The sequence below is a fragment of the Salarias fasciatus genome, chromosome 8 (genome assembly GCF_902148845.1).
Source record: "Salarias fasciatus chromosome 8, fSalaFa1.1, whole genome shotgun sequence".
Classification (NCBI taxonomy): Eukaryota; Metazoa; Chordata; class Actinopteri; order Blenniiformes; family Blenniidae; genus Salarias; species Salarias fasciatus.
Genome location: NC_043752.1, coordinates 19,004,710 through 19,018,263, shown reverse-complemented (window position 1 = coordinate 19,018,263; position 13,554 = coordinate 19,004,710). Strand labels below are relative to the sequence as shown.

Genomic DNA, 13,554 nt, shown 5'->3' with positions numbered 1-13,554 from the left:
GTCCACCACCAGAGCCTGATTCAGCTGAAGGACCTGGAAAGTTATTTACATCATTTATGCAGTTTTGACCCCTTGAGGTTCTTATTTGTTGCTTATTGTTTCTTATTGCGAGAAAGAGAATATATTTTTTATTCAATACTGTAGTAATATTTTTCATTTTATATCTCCTGAAATGTTATCTCAGTTGAGTTTTTGAGTTTATAATAATTGTATAATAAAAAGTTGTTTTACGAGTGACCTTATTGTCTTCAGCATTTTTTTTTTTTTCACAAAATGATCTTTGAAAAATAGGGGTCGTGTTATAATCGGAGTCGTCTTATATTCGGGCCAATACGGTAATACAGTGTCAATAAAGTATCAGCCAAGAAAATTCTCAGGCTCATTGGCGGTGTGACAATCAGAAAATCAATTACACATTTTTTTCAGGCTCAATAAATTGTCCTATTACCACGTGGAAACAGAAATGTTTCCCTGTGGTAAAAGGACAATTTAAAAAGTCTTAATGTGACCTTAAATGTTGCATCGCAGAACAAACGTGCGAGTCGCTTCAGGCCGAGTCCTCTTCAGCCTCTTTCTGGAACTCGCCCTCCTCCTCAGCCGTGGCATCCTGGTGCTGCTGGTACTCGGACTCCAGCTCGCTCATGCTGCTCTCAGGCTCCGTGAACTCCGCCTCGTCCATGCCTTCTCCGGTGTACCAGTGGAGGAAGGCTTTACGGCTGAACATGGCAGTGAGCTGCTCAGACATTCTTTCGAACAGCTCCTGGATGGCGGTGCCGTTCCCGATGAAGGTCGCAGCCATTTTCAGGCGGTGTGGAGGGATGTCGCACACGGCCGTCTTGACGTCGTTGGGTATCCACTCCACAAAGTAGCTGCAGTTCTTGTTCTGCACGTTGAGCATCTGCTCGTCGACCTTTCATAGACATGCGACCCCTGAAGATGGCGGCCACCGTCAGGTAGCGGCCATGGCGAGGGTCACAGGCCGGCATCCTGTTCTTTGAGTCGAACATTTGCTGGGTGAGCTCAGGGACGGTCAGAGCCCGGTACTGCTGGCTGCCGCCGCTGGTCCGTGGGGCGAAGCCCGGCACGAAGAAGTGCAGCCTGGGAAACGGCACCATGTTGACCGCCAGTCTGTACGGCTCCACCACCCTGTCAGACACGTTGGGGGATGGCGCCACGCTGAACGTGTTCATGATGTGGTCTGGATATTCCTCCCGGATCTTGAAGATGAGCAGCGTTGCCATGCCCGAGCCCTTACCTCCTCCCAGGGAGTGGGTGAGCTGGAAGCCCTGCATGAGTCGCAGCTTTCCGCCTCTTTTCTGCACGCGCTGCTGTGCAGATGTTTGTATCAGAGAACATCTGTTTGACTGAGGAAGAAAAACAAAACAAGAAACTGTCTCCCCGATTCTCCACTAAAGTTATGAAGAGTAAAGTGTTGGTTTGGTGCAGCAGCAGAAAGTTTCTTCAGATTTTCTTTCAGTCAAACATTTTACATCAATTTATCAGAAGTTTTCTGGGTTGTGGATTTTATTTGTTTGTTTGAAATCTATAACGCTGGAGAAAAAATGTTTCTATGGGTTAATTTGTTAAAAAAATGTAATCCGAGTTTCTCCTTACAAAATCTTTAGAAATTAATTCTTGTGCTTTTAAAACTGAGAGAAGAACCGATTAGTTTACTGCAGGAAGAATTAAAACCAGAAGAAAGAGTCGCTTTTCTCATATGATTTCTAAAAAAAGTAATTCCACATTAAATTTGTGTGTTCCGACTGAGTTCCAAACTGTTTTTCTGCCGTTTATGAATGAACATTAAATCTTTTTGTTTGTTTGTTGAGAAAAAAGAACTTGAAGAAAACCTTTTTCCATTTTCACTGAGCAGATTTACCAGATTAAACCCTTTAATATGGTTAAGATCTAATTATTTTTTAATATGTAAACATTTAATTAAAAAAGCATTTTCTGGTTTAAAATAATCCAGTTACGCTCAAGAGTTAAATTATGGAAAAAAGTCCTTTTTAATAATATGTGGCTTAAACGTATCAGAATGTTGTTTTGATCAATACTAATGAACAAAACTTAAAAATTATTTAATTTGATTAATCACAAAATATTCCCAAAGCTTTTGTCGCGATCTTGATAAAGTGATGGTGAAAACAATCCAGTGTTTTCCCCTCCTGGGGAGTGAAGGCTTCAGGCTCCCTTCTAAAGAAATCATGAACAAACCGGAAATTTATCAGCAGCATAGCTCTTTTGCTTTTTTTTTTTACTTTAGCAGTGAGGCATTGTTGGCTAACTTTGAAATCTTTGTCTCTGGCTCCATGAGTATTAACATATGTTCAAGGCATATCTGAGGCCTCGCCTGTCGTGCTACAACAACGTTCACGTCACTTCAATGACTAAAGAGGGAGAGGAGAAGGACCAAAACACTCCAAAAGAAAAACTAAAAGCTGAGGTCTCAGAATGAACCATCGTTAAGTCTCTGAGTAACAAAGGAAATGAATTCAGAGCTGCAACAACCAATCAATAAAAATGATTGAAAGTGTTGGAATAAATGTCACTATCGCTTCATTCATGCTTCAGTCACCAGGTGACGAGCCGTCTGCGTTAGAGCACAGGCTACAGCCTCAAAAGAAAACTAAACCTCAACAACACAGAGAAAACAGTTCGATGGAAGGCCTCGGAGTGTCGGAGCGCTTCACGCTTCACAAAAGGAAAAGAACAAAGTGAACCGACATGGCAGCACAGGAGCAGGACGAGGGGAGCTCAGCAGCAGGGCAAATATCCAAATATCTGATAGCTGTTCCGTTTTAAAGTGAGGAAATGTAACGCTTGGGTGTGTGTGTGTGTGTGTGTGTGTGTACACATTATTCAAGCATAAACCTGTTTGTGCGCTTATTTGCTGTTACTACAAACATATTATTGAATAAAGGTGGAGAAATTGAAAGATGTGATTTGATTCATCTGAAAAATTATAAAGCGATTGATTGCTAAAACAATCATTAGTTGCAGCCCCAATGAAATGTCGTCTTTCCAATATGCTCAACCGTGTTCAAATGAATTAATGTCTATTTATTGTATTTATTGTTTTAAACAGTTTACGGGTGCATCAAGTTCCTACCACCACCCTGGATCCCAACAGGACGGAGGAGGAGGAGCCGGCGAGTCGTGGAGATGAAGACCAGGGATGATGAAGATGATGATGCCACTGAAGACCCAGTGACTGAGAGGATGAGGATGATGAAGAGCAGGAAGCAGCAGAGGTCAGTCTGGAGCAAGTCAAAACAGGAAGCATGAAGAAAAATGACCCAGTCGTCCAAATCAACAGTTTCACACTCATATTTCTGTTCTCAGGAAAAACGCCAATTTATGCTGCTCAAATAAAATCCAGTTCATTCATTCATTCATTTCAAGCAAATCAAAATATTGAGAGCCCAAAACACCAGCACAGATCTAAATCCAATAACAACACACTTCCAGCAGAATAAAGGCTGGTCAAACATTCAGTTTCTTTCACTGAGCTCAAAACATTTTAACAGGATTTCCTTACATTCCTCTTAATTATCACTGAACAGTCTGTTCAGCTTGATAAACCAGTTTATTGAGGCTCAACACACGAAACACATAATAGAAACGCACTTCCTTGGTTTAAAATCAGAAAAGCCTTTAAATATTTGTCTACTTTGAACTAAAACAGCTTCACCAAGTTATTAGTTCATGCAGACGAGTTTTAATTCTGAGGTTAACTTGCTAATGAACTCACCAGGAACTCTCAATAAACATCATTTTGCGGATCGGTGGCTGTGGCACAACTCCTCCGTCAGCTTTCAACAACATTCCCACTTTATCATGACTTATTTTCTACTTCAATCCAAGAATTTACCTTTCTCCCGCCTTCTGCAGGACGCTACTGCAGGTGTTCCGGATTCACTGGTTTCCGTGTTAACTGGTGACCAGCGTCCTTTAGCGCTTTGTTGCTAAAAGCAGATGTTAAAAACCTCCCAGAGCTCCGGAGCTGTCCTGGAAAACCCTGTTAAACCGCACTAACAGCAAAATTGAAAGCGTTTTACCTTGTATGAGTCTTGATCCTTGTTTTACCAACACGTGCCAGCCCCTGACTGCCAATTAACTCCAGCTGCACGTGTTCGTCCACTTCCTGATACGTCACTGAGGGGCGGGGCTTTAATCAAGTCTAAACTTCTCCATCAATCTGGACAAATGCTTTTTAATTCACTTTAAAGAAGTGGCTAAATCTCTGTGAGTAAGAACTTTAAAGAAAGCATCGTGCAGCTGAGTGTTTGTGGAGTTGATAAAGTTTATCCAGCCAGTCACTAAATGTTAAAAATTATAAAAGAGACCAAAATAGTAATTGCAGTTTTTGTGGGGATCATCCAGAAACTGAGGTCTTTTTTGGTACTGTTCTTTCACACAGATTCTGAGGGGATTTAGCAGATTTATCGTTGACCATGCTTTTCAAGGACTTCTCACTGTGATGGGAAAATGTTTTGTTTTAACAATTTCTTTTTTAATAAAACCCTTCAATTCTGTTACCTATTTTTTTCACAGATATAAATTTGTGCCAAACACACACACACACACACACACACACACACACACAGAGTCATAAGCATATATGCAGGTACAGTATATGGGGTAACAGCGCTGTCCATGGTGCTGAAAGTTCTACAATAATTTACAAAGCATGTTGTTTGCCTCACATACGCCAACAGTCATGCAAACGCAAACACACACACACACACACACACACACACACACACACACACACACTCCCTCACAATCATTTATGCAAGCACACAAAGTGTGAACATAGTGCTGTCCATGGTGCTGAAGCTTCTACACACAATGGCCCAGTTTACATGGGTGTTTTTTCAATCCGATTGAAAGCAATCGTGTTAAACATGTGTGTATACATGAACAGCGACAATCCACAGTGAATCCTTGTTTACCAGGACCCTGGGTAAAGAGGATTATACGGCGTTCTGTGACATGCACACAAAGTCTCTCGAGGAACTTTCAGGTCTTTAGCTCTGCAGCAGCAGTCCTCAGCGCCGAGCAGAGTGTTTTTATCTGCTGGATATCTGCTCAAATAATATCCAAACATCTCCATGAAGGAGCGAGTGATCCTCAGAGCTCTTTGAACAACTCGCTGTTGCACGATTTGCGGCCATTTCTCCTCTCCAGTGTTTTTTTTCTCTCTGGGTTTTTATTAAAGTGTTTCTCAACCACCGTCAAGTTCTTCTGCTTGTTTTTGACTTTCCCGCTTCCAGTTTTTTGCGCACGTCATCACGTCACTACGTACGAGGGAACGCATGAGCGGAACAAATAATCCCCCGTTTAATTGCTCCGCATCGATCTGCGTAGACGACCCAGACCCGTCACCAGACATCAGTCTCAAGGAGGGCATATCAAATGCATGGGGGGGACACAATTATTACATTACCCATAAAATGTATGTTTGCACAGCACTGACGTTAAACATGACCAACAGCACATCCAGCAACAGCTTACATCAGGCTTCATTATTTTAAACAAAAGATAGAATAAATGATCAGAAATATCCACAAAACATGTAACACCAGAAGCATCGCTCAAACTGAAAAAGTACTGCAGTGGATGCACTTCGAAACAGTAGAGCGGTATGCGTTATGCGTTTCCATTAGGAGCGGGCGCACGGCACACAAACACAGACACACTTTGAACTGACTTTGAGTGGAGGCAGTGCTGTCCTCTGGACACCATCTACAAAATTTCCAAAATGCACACACACAACACACACAACACACAAATACTCAGTCAAAAGCATATATACAGGTTTATATGGGACAACAGCGCTGTCCATGGTGCTGAACGTTCTACAAGCATTTACAAAGCATGTTGTTTGCCTCACATACGCCAACAGTCATGCAAACGCAAACACACACACACAGTCAAAATCATTTATGCAGGCACACAAAGTGTGGTGCTGAAACTTCTGCAAACATTGAAGAAGCACATGAAACACACCCACGAAGACAGTCACTCTTTAAAGGAATAGTCATGAACTAACAGGACTGGTAATATATTGAAGTATTTAAGAGAGGAGGGAATTCAAGATGTTAGGATAGAAGAGAGAACTTCGGTTCTCACTCCAGAACAGCAGGTGGCTGCTGACTGCCGCCATTAAACCGAAGAAGAAGAAAGCAGAAGACACGCGGTGTGTGGTTGTGGAGTCTCGCAGGAAAAGTTTCACCTCCTGCAGCCACAATGAGCTCGGTTGAGGCTTTGAGAGAGTTTATCAAGCAGCGACTGGCCGCTGCTGCTGGAGAAATCTTCACCGTGTTTCAACAAACTCTCGTCCAGGAGGCTGAGCGGCACAACAGACTTCTGGGAATCAAACTCCTCGCCTCAGGTTCGTCCTGCAGCACTCCTGGAAACCACAGCTTTTAACTTTACTCTGAGGATCCACGAGCTCTCGCGCCTGTTTTCTGTGTGCACGCGCCTCGGCGCTGTGACGTCACACCCGACGTCACAGCAGCAGGAAGATCAGAACTTGACGGATCAATAACAAAGTGGCGGATTCAGTGGCAGCTGGAGAGCAGCCTGCTGGGAGAGATGTGGAGACTTCAGGCTGAGTGAAACATGGGTCTGATGGAGGAAGAGCTCGTTCCCCTCAGGGAGGGTTGTTGATGAAGCACAGGTCATCAGTCAGCTTCATTCTAATAACGTTTCTCTGGAATCACAAAATGATCAAAAAGTACCTGTTCACATTGAAAATATTGAACTGGGTTTCACTGAAAAAAAACAATCAAAGTCAAGAATGAGGATTGTAGTTAAGAAGCAGAATGGCTTTTCTTTTAATTCACTTCTCAAGATTAGATCTGGTCTGTCAGATTTCAGAAGAACTTGTCCAGAGAGAAAGAACTCTGTCACTGCTTCATGTTCCTCAAGTTTAAATCATCTGTTCCTATAAAAGCAACACAACACTTTAAACAAAGTAATGTGGCAGAAACATGAACACAATACCATAAATGAATCAAAATAAATGTGCATTGAAGATGGCACCTCACAGGTATGAGAAGTAACTGTACTTTGTGCAGATTATATTCTTCTAGAAATTAAATCTACACACACACACACACAAACTTTTGTCTTTCTATCCTCGTGGGGACCTTCCATTGACTCCCATTCATGTCTAACTCCTAACCCTGACCCTAACCCTAACCCACACCAAAACAAAGTGTAGCCCTAAAGAAATGTTTTTGCACTTCTACTTTTTTCAGTAACAACAACATGGTCAAGAAAACGCTGTTTCTCCTCATGGGGACCCAAAAAATGTCCCCATGAGGCACATCGTGCCGGAATTTCCTATCCTTGTGGGGACATTTGGTCCCCACAAGGATGGAGAAACGTGTATACACACACACACACACACACACACACACACACACACACACACACACACACACACACACATGATTTGACTGCACTCCTGTAAAAAACAGAATGTGAGCAGGGAGATAAACACTCTGTAGAGGTGTGTGCTGTCAGACCTGATCAAAGATGGGAGAAGCGCACCGGAGACTTTGGATGCGTCTTTATCATCCACTGCAGATCTTTCCTCGTGTTGTATTTTGAATGTATCCTGTCCTGTCTCATCCATCCATCAGTGACTTTGTCTTGTTTCCCTCCAGAGAGTCCACAGCAACACGCTGGTGAGCAGAAGACGATCTCCAGTCTGGAGCAGGAGGAACGTGAAGCTCCACACATGAAAGAGGAGGAGGATGGTGTTGAGGTGACGGTTCCTGATGGACAAAGAGACGATTCCCTCCACTCTGTGAGAGACTTGACCGCCCAGAGACTGAGCGCTGCTGCTGTGGAAATCTGCACCCTGTTCGAACAAACCGTCGCCCGGTACGAGGAGGAGATTGAGCGTCAGAACAGACTGCTGGGAATCTTGAACCCACAAGTCAAGTTACACAGAGCAGGTATGGAGGAGTCTGAATGAACACATGAATCTGACTGGAGGAGGATCTCCAGCGTAGCAATGACTCAGTGAAGGAGTTAATAAAAAAACTCACCACTGATCTTCATCCCTGTTTGCTACGATCAGTCTGAGTCTTCTTTTTCAACAGTGTGTTGCTGGAACATTGTTTCCTCTCTGTCAGTGTGAAGTTTCAGTGTGTTGAAGGGCTGGACGATAGGGGAGGAGTCCATCGCCACCGTTTCTTCATGTCAGTCGGTGGGGCTGGAGGTGGAGTCACATGACCAGCCCAGTGACGACGAGGACGTTGGTGTTTCCACCAGCGTCCTCAGGACGTCCTGTAGAGGACCGGTGGAGACCAATGCTGAGACCACTGGGTGCCATTTTTAAAATGTGAACATTTTCAATAGTAAAAGTATCGTAACCAGCTTGATGTCTCCTTCTTTTCTGTCCCTCCAGAGCTCCAACAGCACCATGACTGGAGAGAGGAACCCAGGTGCTGTGTGGACCAGGAGGAACCAGAACCGCCACAGATCACAGAAGAACCAGACGAACCGGGACTTGAACAGTTAAAACAGGACTGTGACACAAAGTGTCTGATGCCAAAAGTTCCGGACTCTGAAGTCAACGAAGTGAAAGAACAAATGGACTCAGAATCAGTGAAAAATGCAGAGCTGGAAAAAATCAACATATTGAGTGGCGACCAGGTGGAGAACGTTCTGAATCCGAGAAGTAGAATGAAGCTGAAGAGCTTCTCTGAGAGGAAACCTGTGGTGAAAAGGGCCGTATAAAGTATAAATTGTGTCAGAACGGAGGAACTGTCACTGAGAAGAAGAAGAAAAGGAATGAAATCTGTGGTAAAAGTAGCGACCGAAAGGAAGTTCAGATGAGAACTCACACAGGTGAGAAGCCGCATTCTTGTGAAGTATGTGGGAAAAGTTTCTCTTTCCAGCGTTACTTGTCAGGCCGCCTGAGACTTCACACAGGCGAGAAGCCGTTTTCTTGTGGAACATGCGGGAAAAGCTTCAGTCGTCAGCGTATTTTGTCAGTCCACGTGAGAACTCACACAGGTGAGAAGCCGTATCCTTGTAATGCATGTGACAGAAGTTTCCGTGACCGCAGCACCTTGGCGTGCCACATGAGGACTCACAGGTGAGAAGCCACACTCATGAAACGTGTGGGAAGAGTTTCAGGCAGCGTGGTTTATTGCTGAACCACATGAAGAGTCTCAAAGAGGTGAAGCCATGAAAGGCTGGGTGGGAGATCTCATTCAGTTTGAACCCAGAATCACAAAGTGTCTTCATTTAATCAAAATCAAACTTTTCTCTTTTTGTACTATGTAGAAAAAAAATGGTTGTTTTTTTTGCACTCCAAAATAAACCTGTTGGTCTCCATCAAAACTGTGACTCCTCATCTGTGACTCTCACAAAACTCCACAGCAGTTCAGTAACTTGTGGCGTGGCCTCGAGCATCACTGGCAGCTTGACGACATTTTCTACTCTTCACACCTCGACCGACTGCTGAAACGTGGCATCAGACTCTGCTGGAAGGACGAGCCTCAGGTCCCTGCGGTGGAGGGTTCAGAGTCACCAGGGAGTCTGGGCCTGTCGCTGAGCGAAGAGCAGTTCTGTCTTGATTTGACACACCCGCCCACATACACTCCACCTCCACCACCAACAGCAGTGCCTGAATCTCTGGGAGAAAGCTCCACATTAATTTATTCCTCTTAACACCTGGAATGGGACACTCTTGTTTTCTTGACCAGTGGATTCACTCGTTGGACCGTCAGCCTTCACTCTGTGGCCCGTCTCAGCCGAACCGTCTGGACTCTCCTTCACTCCTCGGTCAAACAGCCTGGAGGAGTGTTTCGGCTCATTGTCCTGATGAAAAACAAATCACTGATACTGTCCTTAGATTTTAAGAGAAAGCATCTCCTGACTGTCATGGTCTGGATTTGAAAGTTGCAAATCTTTTTTGATACGAATCACTTTAATCTGTGACTTGTTTTCTCAAACCAGAACAGAGAAAATAGCTCATTTCTTCTGAACCAACTTCTCTTCACAAACAACAGGCTCTTTTCTTCAGCATGACTTACCAGCCCACAGACTTCCACCCTCAGCACCAGAAACTCGAGAGAAAAACACATAACCAAAGCGAAAAAAGTTGAAATGCAGTAATACCTACATGTTTGTGCATTCAGATAGAATTAGTGTATATCAGCTGAATTCAAATCAACATGGAAACAGAATTCGTGTTAAGTGGTAAATGTAACTGCAGTGTTGGAGGAGTTCCCACTTGGCGGTGTGGCTGCAGGTACAGCTATCAGGCAGGATGGTATTTCTCTGGAAAATTTATATCCGGTAATGACAAAAATTAGGGGAATTTATTGGGGGATTTATTAAAAAAGAAATTGTCATCTTTTCCCAGAATACTAAAAATTCCAAAACCATTTTCACATTACAGTGAGAAGTCCTCAAAAATATGGTCAGTTATAAATCTGCTAAATTCTTTCAGAATCTCTGTGTGAAAGAGCAGTACCAAGAAAGACCTCAGTTTCTGGATGATCTCCTCAAAAAATGTCATTAGAATTTTTGTCTCTTTTACTTTTTAACATTATAGTGACTGGCTGGATAAACTTTACTCCACAAACACTCAGCTGCACGATGCTTTCTTCAAAAAAGAAAAGAAAAGAAAAGAAAAAAACGATTAAGTGAATTGAAAATCATTTGTCCAGATTGACAAAGAAGTTCAGATTTAATTAAAGCCCCGCCCCTCAGTGACGTACCAGGAAGTGGATGAACACGTGCAGCTGGAGTTAATTGGCAGTCAGGGGCTGGCACGTGTTGGTAAAACAAGGATCAAGACTCATACAAGGTAAAACACTTCAAACTTTGTTGTCATTGCGGTTAAACGGAGTTTTCCAGGACAGCTCCGGAGCTCTGTGAGGTTTTTAACATCTACTTTTAGCAACAAAGGACGCTAAATAACGCTGGTCACCAGTTAACACGGAAACCAGTTAATCCGGAACACCTGCAGTAGCGTCCTGCAGAAGGCGGGAGAAAGGTAAATTCTGAATTGAAGTAGAAAATAATTCATGATAAAGTGGGAATGTTGTTGAAAGCTGACAGAGGAGTTGTGCCACAGCCACAGATCCGCAAAATGATGTTTATTGAGAGTTCCTGGTGAGTTCATTAGCAAGTTAACCTTGAGAATTAAAACTCGTCTGCATGAACTAATAACTTGGTGAAGCTGTTTTAGTTCCAGTTAGACAAATATTTAAAGGCTTTTCTGATTTTAAACCAAGGAAGTGCGTTTCTATTATGTGTTTCGTGTGTTGAGCCTCAATAAACTGGTTTATCAAGCTGAACAGACTGTTGAGTGATAATTAAGAGGAATGTAAGGAAATCCTGTTAAAATGTTTTGAGCTCAGTGAAAGAAACTGAATGTTTGACCAGCCTTTATTCTGCTGGAAGTGTGTTGTTATTGGATTTAGATCTGTGCTGGTGTTTTGGGCTCTCAATATTTTGATTTGCTTGAAATGAATGAATAAATGAACTGGATTTTATTTGAGCAGCATAAATTGGCGTTTTTCCTGAGAACAGAAATATGAGTGTGAAACTGTTGATTTGGACGACTGGGTGATTTTTCTTGATGCTTCCTGTTTAGACTTGCTCCAGACTGACCTCTGCTGCTTCCTGCTCTTCATCATCCTCATCCTCTCGGTCACTGGGTCTTCAGTGTCATCATCATCTTCATCATCCCTGGTCTTCATCTCCACGACTCGCCGGCTCCTCCTCCTCCGTCCTGTTGGGATCCAGGGTGGTGGTAGGAACTTGACGCACCCGTAAACTGTTGTTCTTCTTCTTGTTGTTTCATGGCTGGTGGCAGACAACTTTCAGGCGCATTTCTATGGAGATAATTTTGTGTCTTTATTATTCAATCAATCAAAAAAGGTTTTGCAAACAAAAAAGAGAGTTGAGACCAAAAAACATAAAGTTGCAATCAAAAAATAAAAGTTCAATCAAATAGAATAAATCTGAGAACAAAATTATTTAAGTGGCAACCCCACCAAATTTTTTTGACATCAAAACAGAAAAAAACTTTGGTTTTGAATTGTGAAGTTTTGCTTGCAAGCTCAAAAGTTTTGGTTTTGAATTAAAAAGTTTTGGTTGCAAATTCAAAAGTTTTGGTTACGAATCCAAAAGTTTTGGTTACGAATCCAAAAGTTTTGGTTGCGAATCCAAAAGTTTTGCTTGCGAATCTGACTGAACCCAATGGGCGGGGCCAACACTAGTGGAAGAGAGAAGAGCTCCTATTGGTCGCTTTGACCTGGCTCCTCCACCGCCTGTCTCCGCGCTGTTGCTGCTGCTTCCGCATTCGGTAAAGGCCAGTAGATATTGCGGGCTTTTTTCAATCTTCCCCGATTCAGAGACCACACACTGGAAGACAACAGAGGACAGATCGCACCAGATCTTCCTCTCCTGATCTTCTAGCGTGTGGTGTCCTGTGGAACACACTAGAAGATTCTTCATTAGAGAATCGGCTCCTCGCTCTTCAAAATCTCGCGGAGTCAAACTTGATTTTGAGCGTTTTCCCTTCAGTCCTGTGTTTACATTCATCTCCACTATTAATAATAAGCGGAGAGCTTATTCCCTCACGTCATTCATTCATATCGGCTCCGTTCTTTCAGAGCACCCCCCCCCCCCCCGTGCGCGCGCAGCACGGAGTGTTTACTGTCAGAAAGTTTAAATGTTCTAGTATAGACGAGGGGAACATACGTAGTTTGACATCATTTTCTTATCATTTACCCCGTATTTGATAATAATTTAGCTCATTCATGTGTGTTTATTTCTTTTTTTTACGTTTCACTCCAGAGAAAAACAGTATAGAAATAAGTTATCGCAATCTGTGACGGACAAGCTACTTCTTAAAAAAAAAATCATCATTTTTTGTCCCCAGATTGAATGGTTTAGACCAGAATTAAAATGCATTGATTAGGAAAAAGTTTCATTATACGTCCAAGTCCTCAGAAAGTTGTTTTTGCAATTCTTTCGTGATGGTTAATAATGGAGATGAATTGAAACATTGGGATTATTGCAGGACTGGCGAGATGCAGATGAGTGAACCAGATCTGGGTTTGGGTCTGAATGAAATACAGTTCATCCAGGAGCGATACAGTTATTGAGGAATAACCTCTCGTTTTCTGCACTACTGAGCTTTTCTGTTTCACTGTCATATAGTGAATTTCAAAGACATATATTCATGTCTCCAGCTCTGACAGCTGAGAGGGTTTTTTTTTTTCAACACCTCAGTAAAACGGAACTGTTCGGCCGATCAGGGAGCTTTATTCTGAGGGTGTGGACAGGTCGGCTCTGAGCTGATCGTCTAGCAGGGCACCACACACCACAGGATTTGCGATCGGAAATATTAAACATGTTCATTATCTACGATCTCGGCTTCCAATGCCTCCCGAGCGGCTCCGATTGGAAAAAAAAAAAAACCTCTCGGAACACACCGCACACTACAGGAAGATCGGACCCGAACTCATTTACATACTCCTGACAATCAGACCTTTGGCATCA

The 13,554-nt window shown here is 42.9% G+C and overlaps 1 pseudogene; it reads right to left on the bottom strand.

Annotated features, from left to right (window-relative positions):
• Positions 1 to 547: 547 nt before the first annotated feature.
• LOC115393815 (tubulin beta chain-like) lies at positions 548 to 11,744 on the bottom strand (annotated as a pseudogene).
• Positions 11,745 to 13,554: the final 1,810 nt, after the last annotated feature.